Raw genomic sequence first — 15,803 nt, 5'->3', positions numbered from 1 at the left:
GTCTATTAGGTCCGCTTGGTGCAGAGATGAGTTCAATTCCTGGATATCCTTGTTAACTTTCTGTCTCGTTGATCTGTCTAATGTTGACAGCGGAGTGTTGAAGTCTCCCATTATTATTGTATGGGAGTCTAAGTCTCTTTGTAAGTCTCTAAGGACTTGCTTTATGAATCTGGGTGCTCCTGTATTGGGTGCATATATATTTAGGAGAGTTAGCTCTTCCTGTTGAATTGATCCCTTTACCATTATGTAATGGCCTTCTTTGTCTCTTTTGATCTTTGATGGTTTAAAGTCTGTTTTATCAGAGACTAGGATTGCAACCCCTGCTTTTTTTTGTTCTCCATTTGCTTGGTAGATCTTCCTCCATCCCTTTATTTTGAGCCTATGTATGTCTCTGCATGTGAGATGGGTCTCCTGAATACAGCAGACTGATGGGTCTTGACTCTTTATCCAGTTTGCCAGTCTGTGTCTTTTAATTGGAGCATTTAGTCCATTAACATTTAAGGTTAATATTGTTATGTGTGAACTTGATCCTGCCATTATGATATTAACTGGTTATTTTGCTCGTTAGTTGATGCAGTTTCTTCCTAGCCTCGATGGTCTTCACATTTTGCCAAGTTTTTGCGATGGCTGGTACCGGTTGTTCCTTTCCATGTTTAGGGCTTCCTTCAGGGTCTCTTGTAAGGCAGGCCTGGTGGTGACAAAATCTCTAAGCATTTGCTTATCTGTAAAGGATTTTATTTCTCCTTCACTTATGAAACTTAGTTTGGCTGGATATGAAATTCTGGGTTTAAAATTCTTTTCTTTAAGAACGTTGAATATTGGCCCCCACTCTCTTCTGGCTTGTAGAGTTTCTGCCGAGAGATCTGCTGTTAGTCTGATGGGCTTCCCTTTGTGGGTGACCCGACCTTTCTCTCTGGCTGCCCTTAAGATTTTTTCCTTCATTTCAACTTTGGTGAATCTGGCAATTATGTGTCTTGGAGTTGCTCTTCTGGAGGAGTATCTTTGTGGCGTTCTCTGTATTTCCTGAATTTGAATGTTGGCCTGCCCTACTAGGTTGGGGAAGTTCTCCTGGATGATATCCTGAAGAGTGTTTTCCAACTTGGTTCCATTTTCCCCCTCACTTTCAGGCACCCCAATCAGACGTAGATTTGGTCTTTTTACGTAATCCCATACTTCTTGCAGGCTTTGCTCATTTCTTTTTCTTCTTTTTTCTTTTGGTTTCTCTTCTCGCTTCATTTCATTCATTTGATCTTCAATCGCTGATACTCTTTCTTCCAGTTGATCGAGTCGGTTACTGAAGCTTGTGCATTTGTCACGTATTTCTCGTGTCATGGTTTTCATCTCTGTCATTTCGTTTATGATCTTCTCTGCATTAATGAGTCTAGCTGTCAATTCTTCCACTCTTTTTTCAAGATTTTTAGTTTCTTTGCGCTGGGTACGTAATTCCTCCTTTAGCTCTGATAAGTTTGATGGACTGAAGCCTTCTTCTCTCCTCTCGTCCAAGTCATTCTCTGACCAGCTTTGATCCGTTGCTGGTGATGGGCTGCGCTCCTTTGCAGGGGGAGATGCGCTCTTATTTTTTGAATTTCCAGCTTTTCTGCCCTGCTTCTTCCCCATCTTTGTGGTTTTATCTGTCTCTGGTCTTTGATGGTGGTGACGAACTGATGGGGTTTTGGTATAGGTGTCCTTCCTGTTTGATAGTTTTCCTTCTGACAGTCAGAAGGACTCTCTGTTGGTCTGTTGGAGATTGCTTGAGGTCCACTCCAGACCCTGTTTGCCTGGGTATCAGCAGCAGAGGTTGCCGAAGATAGAATATTGCTGAACAGCGAGTGTACCTGTCTGATTCTTCCTTTGGAAGTGTCCTCTCAGGGGTGTACTCCACCCTGTGAGGTGTGGGGTGTCAGACTGCCCCTAGTGGGGGATTTCTCCCAGCTAGGCTACTCAGGGGTCAGGGACACACCTGAGCAGGCAGTCTGTCCGTTCTCAGATCTCAACCTCCGCGTTGGGAGATCCGCGGCTCTCCCCAAAGCTGTCAGACAGAGTCGTTCGCGTCTGCACCAGCTCCCGCTACTTCCCCTGTTGGTCTTCAGCTGTGCGCTGTCCCCAGAGGCGGAGACTACAGAGACAGGCAGGCTTCCTTGAGCTGCTGTGAGCTCCACCCAGTTCGAGCTTCCCAGCGGCTTTGTTTACCTACTTAAGCCTCAGCAATGGCGGGCGCCCCTCCCCCAGCCTCGCTGCTGCCTTGCGGATAGATCGCGGCAGACTGCTGTGTTAGCAGTGAGGGAGGCTTCGTGGGCGTGGGACCCTCCCGGCCAGGTGTGGGATATATTCTCCTGGAATGCCTGTATGCTTACAGCGCAGTATTGGGGTGGGAGTTACCCGATTTTCCAGGTGTTGTGTGTCTCAGTTCCCCTGGCTAGGAAAACGGATCCCCTTCCCCCTTGCGCTTCCAGGTGAGGCGATGCCTCGCCCTGCTTCAGCTCTCGCTGGTCAGGCTGCAGCAGCTGACCAGCACCGATTGTCCGGCACTCCCTAGTGAGATGACCCCAGTACCTCAGTTGAAAATGCAGAAATCACCGGTCTTCTGTGTCGCTCGCGCTGGGAGTTGGAGACTGGAGTTGTTCCTATTCGGCCATCTTGCTCCGCCCCCCTTAAGTAGATTCTTACTTCACTGGAAAAAAGAAGCAAGGAGAAGATAATGTCTCCATATTCCTACCATCAAATGTACTTACCTATCTGAATCTACTCATGTGCTCTGCATAGCCTCCTGTTCCAGCAGGTTAACAATCTGTGTTCTATTTAATGCTGACCCCTCCACTGAGCTAGGTCCCATCCCCTCTCACCTACTTTGGGACTTTGTCCCTGCAACTGTTTCCTTCTTTTCTGCATCATCCATTTTACTCTCTCCTGGATAATGCCCCACACACCAGCTACAGTAATCTTTTAAAAATATATATTAGATTACTTTCCTGTTCTCTATCACCTTATGGTTTCTCATACCTAAAATAAGATCCAAAGACCATGCCACCTCTACCCCAGTCCCCTATCACTCTTCTGCCTTCTTTATTCTACTCCTCACACCACAAGCTAATTCGCACCATGGGGTTTTGTTCTTCTTTCAGATCATTTCTTCTGAATTCATTTCACTTCCTTCTTTCATGCAAGCCATTACTCAAAGTGTTACCTCCTCGATATGAGCTCCCTTGACCCCCTTACATAAAGTAGTATCTGACCATGAGCTTTTACCACCCTACTTAATAACTTTTCATAGCATTTATCATTTTTTGACATTATTTAAACTATTGATTTACTTATTTATTGTCTGCCACTCATGCTAAAACGTCATTTAAGGATAGGGAATTTACATTTTTGTTCATTAGTATATGCACAACCTAACACAGTATAAGCACAAAGCAGACATTGAATGAGTATTTGATGTCAGAATGAATGAATAAACATAAAATGTGTACATACAGTGCCTCACTGTTATCATTAAGAACATTAATGACATATATATTATATAAACAATTCAAATAGTATATGTAAGCACACACTGAGAGAATGTATAAGTTATTTCCATTAAAATATATTCCTTTTCACATTAAAATATGAGATCACAAAACTCATGTCTCATTGAATTATTTTAAAAATCTCTCCTACTATGCCAATATTGGGCATTAGGTTTCTATTTGATAAAAAGATTGACAGTAAGAAATAAAAATACATAATATTTATAGGTGTCATTTAGTATTGGTTCCTATAGCTTAGATGCAAATTATTTGCTTAAAAGATACATGATTAGTTAATAAAAATGAAAGCAAAATATCATTCCTCTGTATTGTTCCATTAACTAGTTGTGTGAACTGCTGAGCTAGATGCTATTTGAAGTCCCTTGCAGTTATAACATTCTATGAAACTATGAATTTTTTTTACAGCACATACAAATTATCTAAAGTCACTCAGTTACCACTAACAAAAACCATAAATAATAAAATAGTGACCTGTTGATTCTTTATCTGTTCAAGATGCTCAAAATGGACTGGAAAAATCCTACTTATCTTTAGAAAGAAACTAAAAGCTAAGGCTTCATTCCAACAGCCCATTAGCATTGAATTTACAATCAGTTTAGCAAGGGGGTGGATAATATTGTCACTTTTTCATTATTTCAGAAAATTCTTAAGTAAAACTACATGAGATCACCACATTTTAAGTTCTGTTTGTTTCTTTTCTTGTTCTCTCTCTATCTCTGCAGTGATTTGCCTAAGTTTTGGCTGAGATGCCATGGGATTTCTACATTGCTATACATCTCGCCCTCCCTCCAACACTACTTTTCCAAATTGATGTATATCTTGTATATTTAGATCTTTGTCAAAACATGTATTACTCATACCCTCCTGGTCTGATGATAAAAACTAAAGAAAGGAACTTATCCAGGGATCTGAGCCATGTTTTCTTCTCCTATAATGAACACGAGCTCACTTGTCTGTCAGGAAAACCAGCACCCTTCGGCCTTAATGTTGACTTGAACCTCAGTCAGATCAAGTCCGACCAAAGAGTGCTGAAATCGCATATTCGCATGCTTCTGCAAGCACCAGCTCAAATACTACTTTGCTTATAGAGTTTTCTCCATAAACTTCAAGGACAAAGAAGGAAGGGTTAGAGGCATAAAATAAAGCGGTCTTCCAAAAGTAGAAGTTTCTTTGAAGACTTATGATTTACTTTAAAACTGAATTTGAATTTACATGCTATAATAAAACTGTTACATTAACATATATTTTAATTATCACAAATAAAAACAATTGTTAATTTTCTTTACAGTTGATGGTAAAATTACGTATTGAGTCTATCAGTTTAGGATAGCTGTGCTGAGATGAAGCAAGCTGGTTTAGCATCTAAGCACTGCTTCTTTTTTGACTTAACATCACACTGCTTTGAGATCCTAGATTCACATAAATGTGTGAATACAAATGGCAACATCTTTTTAATGCTTTTTGAGTTATTTCAGGAAAAAATCACCGCAATGTTATGACCAGAATGCTGCCAAAGAGATGGCAGAGGGCTTGATACTCATAGCAGGAATTGAAATAGTGGTATTTTACTACAAGGTACGCTCCTATGTATCTTACTATGAAATTGAAATTTCTGTGGTACATTCTGTTCTATCTCAAAGAAATATTTATCAAAGCCTTTTTCCAGTAAAGAAAAATACTTGTAATTATGTCCTGTAATTGATGCAGATACTTAAATTTTTATTAGTTGCAAATGAATTAAGTCCCATAAAACTTAGATTCCCTACATCCATCTTCTTCATTCAACTCTCAGATTTCAGTTTCAGTTCAACTATGTTAAGTAACGTAAAACCATTTAGAATTCTACCATATCGATATGGATTGAAAAAGTCAGCTAAATAAGTAAATGTGGTCAGTCACTTTTTATCATAAGGCTGAGAAATGTATTCATTCTCTTCAGGGTTTTTACCACGTACTATGTATGATGCCTTATTTTCTTCAATTTAAAACACACATACACATATCAAATCAAGTCACCTTCTGCACTTTGTCCATGCTAAGTCTATGTAATAATGATTATAATGATACCTGACATTTATGATATATTTACTATGAGACAGGATATGTAATTGCTTTATATACATTGCCTATTTAATTCAATTCTTTAAGCAACCCTATTAGTAGGTATAATGATTACCTGCATTTTACGTATGAAAAATCCAATATTTAACGGTAGAAACAGGATTCTAACTCAGGCTCTCCAGAGTTTAAATTGTAACCATCATGTTACATTGCATCCATCTATTTAGAAAAAGACACTTTCAACGTCACTTCCAATTTCATTTATAAATTTGTTGGGCTAAAAATGATGACTGTGGGAATGTTTCAAGCCTTTCATTTTTCTCCTTTCTCTGTTTGTTGGAAGGATTTCTAGCTTTGCTTTATTTAGTTTCTTTTGCTCTCTCCTGCCCTTAAAGGGATCCTTCCCTCCCTAAGCTTTCTTAGACCTCTGTGAATAGGAGGAAAGTAATGGGGATAAAATAAGGCAGCACGTATTTCACAGGTCTGAGGTATAGAAGGGGTTTTCTGAAAATTTTGAGGGGAGAAGGAAAGGAGTAACTATGACCTATAGGGATAGTTATGAGAAAGAAACAAAAACTTCTATGCTATATACCACTCTTCATTTTGTCCAATAAACAAGAAATATCATTTTCAAATTATTTTGGTTGCTGGGGCCATGTTCTTTGGACCAGAGTAGCACTGGGATCCAATTGTGAAGGTTGAAATTGTATATCCAATGTATTTTATGAACTTTAATTAATAAATAGTAATTACATATTCATGGAGTACATAGTGATGTTTTGATACATATAAAGTATAGTGATCAGACCAGGGTAATTGGAATATCCACCATCTCAAGCATTTATCATTTCTTGGTGTTGGGAATGTTCATATCCTCCTGTTCAATTATAGCTAATTAAAACTACACATTATTGCTAACTACAGTCATCCTACAGTGGTATAGAACATTAGAACTTATTCTTCCTATTTAGCTATAATTTCATATTTTTAATACAAATCCATAACAAATATCCTAAAATGAAATTTTTTCAAACCATTGTGTTAAATGAATATTGCCTTTTAGCGCCTTGCTGTATACATCAAGAAAATCAAGAGGTCAACTTTTGGGGCTTGGTGTTCTGCTTGAAACTGTAGTGGCTACTGTCAGGGAGAAGGCAGCATGATCCTCACAGCAGCTTTTCATATCCTGGGTTTTTCCCCATCGGGGCTCAGTTGCATGCATGTCTTTTCCCAGCCAACATCATGATTTTGAAATTACTTATTGGCAGAACACTTCTTTGCCACTTATTGCAACACTAAATATTTATCAAATTAGCATGGCTTCATATATGCCATCAATACAAATGTAGAGTGTAAGGATTAATATGAATATATGTTTTCATGCCACATAAAGAACTCAGTTAACTTTTCAAACAGTTGTTCAGAAATACATTTAAGACCACAATAAATGCATCATTTGAACATTCAGTAATGGCAACTCTTTGAGTCTATTTCTTCTTTGGACAGATTTGACCAGATACACATTATTGAATTTTTCTTTGTTATTTGAGAATCACTTTCCATGGTAATTCTGAAGTTGACCTCGAAGGAGGCTGTGAGTAATTTCTGTTGTTGTTGTTGTTGTTTACTGTGGAAGTAACTGCAGCAGATGCTGTGTGTGCCCTCCCTTCCCCACTTTCTGGCCATTCTTCTTTGTATACTGAAGGTTGCTTGCTGGAAACACCTCCAAGTCTCTCCCTGAGATCTTCTTCCTGGATGTAGGAGGACACTCACTGAGGGACCAGGATGAGCTACAAGTCTCAAACAGTAAGAGCCCACAGGCATAGTTTCAAATATGACAAAAGGAAGCAGTGTTTAAATACCCTAGTTTTCCTGGCCCCTCTGTCATGCCAACTCTGAGGTGTGTTCTATACTGTATCCCAGAATTCCCAGAGGACTTTGCACCTCAGTTTTCCACATTCCATATACCTTAATAATACACTCTTTCCCCTTACTGTTTTACTTCATTTTCTTGACTCATTTGCCTTCTCCCCAGTGATGTCTTCCAAAATCACTTCCCAGTTAAACTACTTGCACTCAAATCCTTGTCCTATGGTTGACTTCCAGAAGAAGCTAAATTGAGAAACTATTTTTACTTATATTTTTATAAACCAAAATTAGACCAGTTGATTTCAATATGCATATAACTGTTTGGACCCCTGCAGGCCTGGTGAGAAATCACACATTTATATGGCAGTATTTGTTATTTTGAGATAAGCCTTAATGGCATTGGCCAATCACATCGGCATAATCATTTTGTCATAGTGTTTCAACCTGTTAACCTGTTCATGATGATAATTCTGTAGTGTTTAATAACACTACACAACTCCATGCCACAGAACTAAATTTTAACTAACTGCAGAAATGCTTTCTTCACTGAATCGCTACCTTTGCTTTTGCATGCATTCAATAAAACTTTTTGAAGAGTTTAGAAAATCAGAACACCTACCTACGATCTCTAGTAAAACTCTAAAATCTCTAGTAAAACTCTAAAACTCTAAAAATCTCTAGTGAAAGCCTAAGGAAAATGCATCATTTTGACTGTGACATCCAGTATTCCCAGAACATCTCTGGGGGTGTGCACACAGCAGCTTGAGAAGTACTGACAGGATGATCCACAGCTCCCCTCAGAAGAGCGCTCATCTGTATCCCCCAAACCTTCAAAAAGCCAAAGGTTCTAAGAGTCTTGCATGGGTAGCTAGAGAGTGAATTTATCATTTTGTTTGTCTTTCAGGTACATTTCTTTATTTTGTTTTATGGAAAAGTAGAAAACATCACCCTAAGCAGTGTCAGTTGAAAATAAAATTAGGAAGGACCTCCTTATTAATCTTCCCCACTCATCATTAACTCTTCCACTCTTTCCTAGGTCCACCCTTCCATGTGCTGAGCTCTATGGAAGATGTTATTGTTAAGATGATCAACAGAAGCATTCACAACCGATAAACCCTCCCCAAGAAGCCCAGTTCATATGTGAGAGCACATGTTGAGCACAAGACTTCATATGTAGAGGCTTGACAGTTAAGGATAACTGTGGTAGGAGTTGGGCATGGTGGCTCATGCCTGTAATCCCAGCACTTTGAGGGGCTGAGGCTGGAAGATTGCTTAAACCCAGGAATTCAAGACCAGTCTGGGCAACATAGCAAGACCCTATCTTCACAAAAACTTAAAAAATTAGCCAAGTGTGGTGGTACCTGCCCATAATCCCAACCAGGAGGCTGAGGCAGGAGGATTGACTGAGCCTAGAAGTTTGAAGCTACAGTGAGCCATGACTGCACTCCAGCCCAGGTTACAGTGCAAGACCCTGTCTCTGAAAACAAAACAAAACGAAACAACAATAGGAGGCAGAAACTTCAAGAAGTTGGTAAATTGACAAAAATTCACTGGAAGTGGTTATAGGGAATATTCCAATAGTTGTATATGTGTTCGGTATTTTTAATTAAATCTTAAATCCTGCTAATTTCTAATAAAGAAGCTGATTGGATTTGTAAAAAGCTTTGATCACGAAATAAATTGCAATTTTATTATGAGGAAATCGAATAATTCAAATTAGGATGATAAATGTTATTTAAAATAGAGTCTTAGGGAACCACAGTAATGCACAGATGAGAATTATTTGCAATTAGGATATTGTTTATTTGTATATCAAAACACTTGAGGACACTTAGAAATTGCTCCTTCTCCCCTTGAAATCCATCTAATTTGTGTATACTGTTAATTTACATTTCCTCTAAGGGAAAAAGGGATCTGGAGTATTTCCTTGGTTTGTTTGTTTGTTTGTTAAATAAAATTTTGCCTCCCTCCTTCCTTCCCCTTTTAATACATGGCCTCTGAAATAATAAGACTTACTAAACTGAGAATTAGAGAGCCCTTACTATGGGTTGAAATATATTCCCCCCGCCCCCAAAATTGTATGTTGAAGTTCTAACATCTAGTGCCGCATAATATGACCTTATTTGGAGATAGGGCATTTACAGAGTAATCACATTAAAATGAGGTCATTAAGCGAGCCCTCATCCACAATGACTGGTGCCCCAATAAAAAGGAGAAATTTGGGGCCGAAGACGCGCCAAAGAAGAACTCTATGTGAAATCCAGAGCAGAGATGGGGTGATATGTCTACAAGTCAAGGGACACCAGACTGTCAACAAATCACCAGAAGCCAAGAAGGCATGGAACAGATTCTTCCTCACAGCCCTGGAAAGGAACCAACCTTGACGACACCTTGATCTCAGACTTCTTGCCTTTAGAACTGTGAGACAATAAATTTCTGTTATTGAAGCCACCCCGTTTGTGGTAGTTCATTACAGCAGCCCTAGACAATAAATTTCTGTTATTGAAGCCACCCCGTTTGTGGTAGTTCATTACAGCAGCCCTAGCAAACCAATACAGCTCCCAAATGGGTTCTCCTTCCTATCTCCTTAGAGTAGTGAGCTTGGAGAAATAAGTACTAGATTAGGCATCTAGAGTTCTGTGTTCTGAATCCAGTTTCATCAGAGTCTAACTACAAAAACTTGGATATATCACCTAATTATTCCAGGTCTCAGTTTCTTTGTCTGAAAGATAATGGTACCATCCAACTCGAAAATTCTAAAGTGCAAAAACTGGCACAGATTTCTTTCAAGAGAGCATCAGTAGGCTCCATTGTGTTTTATCTGTTATACTGAAATACAGGCTTACAGAACAATGAATTCATGAATGAATGCACATATTACAAAAGAGTTTCTATATATTAAAGCTAAATTGAATACATTTTTTTACTGATGAAGATTCTCTTTTAAGTATAATGTTCATTATTAAAATTTAATTTGCATGCATCTTTTCCAAGTTTCTGTTACAGGAAGTGAAATATGCTTAGGGTAGTAAAATTTATTCCCATTACTTTAAAGTCAATACGTGTGCTATAGAACTAGTAATAATGTATCTATTCCCAAAGAATTTCCTATTAAGCTCTTTGGCCATGGTTTCCCAGATGAATGGTGCTGGATAATTTTAGAAAAAAAAAAAAAGTGACAAGGGGAAATGGTTTCCCTGAAAAAGTTTCACCATGTCCAGTCATCTTTAGCATATATGCCAATTTAATTCTTGTTTTAGTGTAAAAATAAGTATAATCTGAGCCCAAGGGCATGGAGTCAGTACTGACCCAGATATTCTGGGACAGTTTCAAGATGGCTGGAGGAGGGCCACAACCTTTAGCTGCTCTAGAGGTTAAATGATTAACAGAAGGATATCTAACTTAGTGTAATGAAGCTGTCACTGAAATGACCAGAAGGAGGAAATTTCTCATCTCCAATCTTACAGCATCATTTGCTAAGTAGGCATACCTACATGTGGAGCGGAGAGACTCATTATTTTCTTTACAGGCTTGAAATTCAGCCTCCACTTTCGAGAAGCAGAAATCTCGCTCCGTGTGTGGAACTTTTCTTTCCTTTTGAAAACTCATGTCTCTCCTTCAAGAAATAATAACAGACATCTTATTATGTATGTAATTATCTGATTAAAGTGAACTGGAACCCCTTTTTATCATAACTGCACATTAATTATAACTTCCTTCAAAGAAAAAAAAATCTAAAAATTTAGATGAGTAAAACTATGAAATGGCTTCTAAATGTGAAGGCAAATAAAGTCTTGCCTGCTTTCAAGTTGTAAGTGACTTGTGGGCTAAGGGCTGAATATATTTAGTTCAGGTAACCACTTCAGCTTGACTGATACAGTTGTTGTTTCAGTGCTTGGCCAAATAGCCTTTTATGTTGCAATCAAGTAATAGATACGAGATTGACAAGTAACAAAGAAAAAGAGCTTTCAGTCAACATGGACTAAAATCCATTATTGTGGTGTGTACACTGTGCAGGGGACCTGTAAACATATCTTCATTGATCCCACAGAAAGATAGAAATATCTCCCCTTGTATGGCTCAATCAAGGCCTGTTTCACAAAGGTAAAGTGCAAACAATATTGAAGAAGCAGAAAGAGACTGACATTATAGTCAAACAGTAAGTAATGGTTGGACTCAGGAAACCTATCTATAGCATTTCAAATTCCTGTCAGCCCAAATGAAATGTATAACCTCTCTATTGCAAACTCAGAAAGATCAGAACATGGGGGGGGCTGTACATTCCTCTTACTGTCATCCCCTTTTACCAACTGACCAAATCAATAAGAAAAAAAAAATCTCATTTTACAGTTTTGCATTTTTGTGGGTATCTCAGTGGATAAGCCTCTGAAAAAGATCTCATCTGTGAAGGTCAATAATTCATTCCTCCCTACCCCCAGCCCCCACATTGAGGATCTGCTGCCATTTATGTGAAAGAGTTTTGTTAATTATAAAATAGAAAAAAATTATCATGCTGTGTGAGTAGAACTGGGTTTTCCTGCCAATTTGAAATTTTATTAGAATTGCCTACTGCATCAATTCCAAACTTCCACTTTCATTTATGTTTAAATACTTGTAATTAGGAGAAGCTATTTGGGAGCTGTAGACACCAATAAATAGTTTGTATGGGTTTCTAAAAAGGTTGGCAGGTTGGTCTGAAGCTCAGCAGAGTTTATAAACAGATTCATCTGTTATGTAAATCTCCATCCATAATCATTATTTATCCATTATGGCTAATTAGCATTCCAAGAAGAGGAAAAGTGGAAAGAATTAGTAATATCGTAAATACCTGAATATTCCTTAAATTTAGCCATCAACTGACTAGGCACTTAATCATTTGTTCCTCTTTTTAAAAAATCCCTAAAAGAAATCAATACTGCACATTTAAAACAATGCTATTTAGATACAGAAGAGTCAAATAAGAAACAAATGGTATAAAACACCCTTTTATACCACCTATTATCCTGCATCCTTCTTTTCCTCCTTTCCTTCCAAAACATAAGATTCCAAAGGAAACAAAGACTCATTTAGCTCAGGGTGAGTATCGGTTATGCCTACATGCAGAAAACAGACCTGACAGGGTTGTTCTATGCCTGGGATTCTTGTGCAGGGAGTGTTAATGAGGCGCTAACACAGCTCATGGCATAGTCTTTTGATGTTGTGTCCCACGTAAATATTCAGCATACGGCAATGCACAGTTCTATCTTCAGGACACCAGGAAGAAGCTTATTAGAATAAACCAAACCCGGTCAGGAGTAAACTGAACCTTCACTCCAGTGCTCCACACCCTACCCCACATTGCAGGGAAGGTTTGAGGAGCTGATGTCCCTTCAATAAACAAGATAATTATTGGTCTCCTATTATGTGTTAAACACCGTGCTACCTGTGGTTAGCCTGTGTTGGAAAATACCAGCAAGCACCCCTTGCACAAATTTAAGTTCCTTTCTGGAATACGGAATAAATAATTTTTTTCCCAAGCCTTGAAAGAATAAAAAGGAATATGCATATTCCAAAATTCACATACACTCAGCTGAAATTTGTGAGAAAATTATAAAATGAATATTGTATTTATTACATATTACATATTTACTATATATTTTCTTCTTATTCCCTGAGTTTCGTTTTCTTTCTTTTTGAGAACTCAGGTCTTTCCTTCAAGTAATAACAGATCTCTCTCTCTCTCTCTCTGTGTGTATGTATGTGTATATATACCTATAATTATTTTATCAAAGTAAGACTGGAACCCCTGAAATCATTTCCTTGACTTCATTTTCTGCTAGATAAACACTTTCCCAGCCTCTATTCTCTGCAACTATTTGACTCTAACTTTAAAAATATAACTATCCTCCAAGTCCCAATGAAAAATGCATTCTCTCCATAGTCTCTTTCCTAATTCTTCATCCAGAAATGCTCTCTTCTTCATTGGATGACCTATCACAACCTATACATACCATACCTGTCACTGAACAACTGTATTTTGGCCCATGACTCATCTTCTCTACATAGCCAGAACTTTGTTTTATATACTTTTTTTTTTGTATGCCTATACCCATAGCACTTAATAAGCTACATTAAGCATAGTAGTCATACAGAAACACCTAGTGATACGATCTGGATCTGTGTCCTCACCCAAATCTCATGTTCAATTTTAATCCTCACTGTTGGAGGTAGGGCCTGGTGAGAGGCGATTGAATCACAGGATGGTTTCTCATGGTTTAACACAAACCCGCTTGGTGCTGTCATCACGACAGTGAGTTCTCACAAGATCTGGTTGTTAAAATGTATGTGGCACCTCCGCCAGCTCTCTCAGTCCTGCTTCTGCCATATAAGATGGCTGCTTCCACTTTGCCTTTTGCCCTAGGTAAAAATTCCCCAAGGATTTCCCAGAAGCAGAAGCCACCATGTTTCCTGAACAGCATGTGGAACTATGAGCCAATTAAACCTCCTTTCTTTATAAATGACCCAGTCTCAGGTATTTCTTTACAGTAATAAAATAATAGCGTCATACAGAAAATTGGTACCAAGTAGTGGGGCACTAGAAGTGGGGTATTGCTATAAAGATACCTGAAAACGTGGAAGTGGCTTTGGAACTGCATAATGGACAGAGGTTGGAAGAGTTTGGAGGCTCAGAAGAAGGCAGAAAGATGAGGAAAAATTTTGTTCAACAAGCCTAGAGACTTGTTGAATGATTGCAACCTACATTTTGATATTGATACAGACAGGTAAGTCAAGGCTGATGAGGTCTCAGATGAAAATAAGAAACTTTTGGGGAACTGGAGCAAATGGCACTTATATTATGCCCTAGCAAAAAGCCAGGCTGCATTTGACTCCTGCTCTAGGGATCTGTGGAACTTGGAACTTGAGAGAGATGATTTAGGGTATCTGACAGAAGAAATTCCTAAGCAGCAAAGTGTTCAAGTGTTCAATAGGTTGTTTCTAACAGCCTATTCTCAGATGCATAAGCAAAGAAAATATGTAAAATGGCAACATATTTATAAGAAAAGCAGAGCATAAAAGTTTGGAAAATTTGCAGCCTAGCCATGTGATGGAAAAGAAAAGCCCATTTGCCTGGAGAAATTCAAACCAGCTATAGAAATTTGCATGAGTAAAAAGGAGCCAAGTGCTAATAGTCAAGACAATGAAGAAAAGGCCTTCAAGTTGTCTCAGAAATCTTTGTGGCAGTCCCTCCCATCACAGGCCTGGAGGCCTGGGAGGGAAGAATGGTTTCATGGGCCAGGCCCAGGGCCCCACTGCCCTGCACAGCCTCACAATGCCACTCTCTATATCAATGCCACTCCCTACATCCTGGCCACTCTAGCTCTAGCAATAGCTCAAAGGGGTCCAGGTACAGTTCAGGCTGCTGCTTGAGAGGCTGCAGGCTAGAGAAGCCTTAGTGGCTTCCACATCATATTAAGCTTGCAGATCCACAGAATGCAGGTATTGAGGCTTGGGAGCCTCCCCTGAGATTTCAGAAGATATACAGAAAAACCTGCATGTCCAGGCAGAAGCCTGCTGCAGAAACAGAGCCCTCACAGAGAACCTCTGCTAGGGAAGTGTGGAGGGGAAATTTGAGGTTGAAGCCCTCACACAGAGTCTCCATTAGGACACTGCCTAGTGGAGCTGTGAGAAGAGGGCCACCAGCCTCCAGAACATAGAATGGTAGATCCACCAGCAGCTCGTACCCTCAGCATGAGAGAAGCTGCAGGCGCTGAATGTGCAAAGCCACAGGGAAAGAGCTGCCCAAGGCCTTGGGAGCCCACCCTTCATACCAGTGTGCCTGGGACTTGAGACATAGAGTCAAAGGAGACTATATCTTGGAGCTTTAAGATTTAATGACTGCCCTGCTGGACTTCAGACTTGTGTGGGCCTGTAGTCCCTTTCTTTTAACTGATTTCTCTCTTTGGGAATGGTAGTACTTATCCAATGCCCATATTCCCATTGTATCTTGGAAATAACTAACTTTTTATTTTTTTTATTTTACAGGTTCATAGGCAGAAGGGACTTGCCTTATCTCAGATGAGACTTGGGACTCTAGACTTTTTAGTTAATGCTGGAATGAGTTAAGGCTTTGGGGAACTGTTGGAAATGGGTGATTGTATTTTGAATGTGAAAAGAAAATGACATTTGGGATACCAGGGGTGGAATAATATGGTTTGGATCTATGTCCTCACCCAAATCTTATGTTCCACTGTAACCCTCGATATTGGAAGTGGGACCTGGTTGGAGGTGACTGGATCATGGGGGCAGTTTCTTATGGTTTAATACCATTGCCCTTGGTGCTGTCATCACCATAGTGACTTCTAA

Source organism: Rhinopithecus roxellana, chromosome 5, assembly GCF_007565055.1.
Source record: "Rhinopithecus roxellana isolate Shanxi Qingling chromosome 5, ASM756505v1, whole genome shotgun sequence".
Classification (NCBI taxonomy): domain Eukaryota; kingdom Metazoa; phylum Chordata; class Mammalia; order Primates; family Cercopithecidae; genus Rhinopithecus; species Rhinopithecus roxellana.
This window is presented reverse-complemented; position numbering follows the sequence as displayed.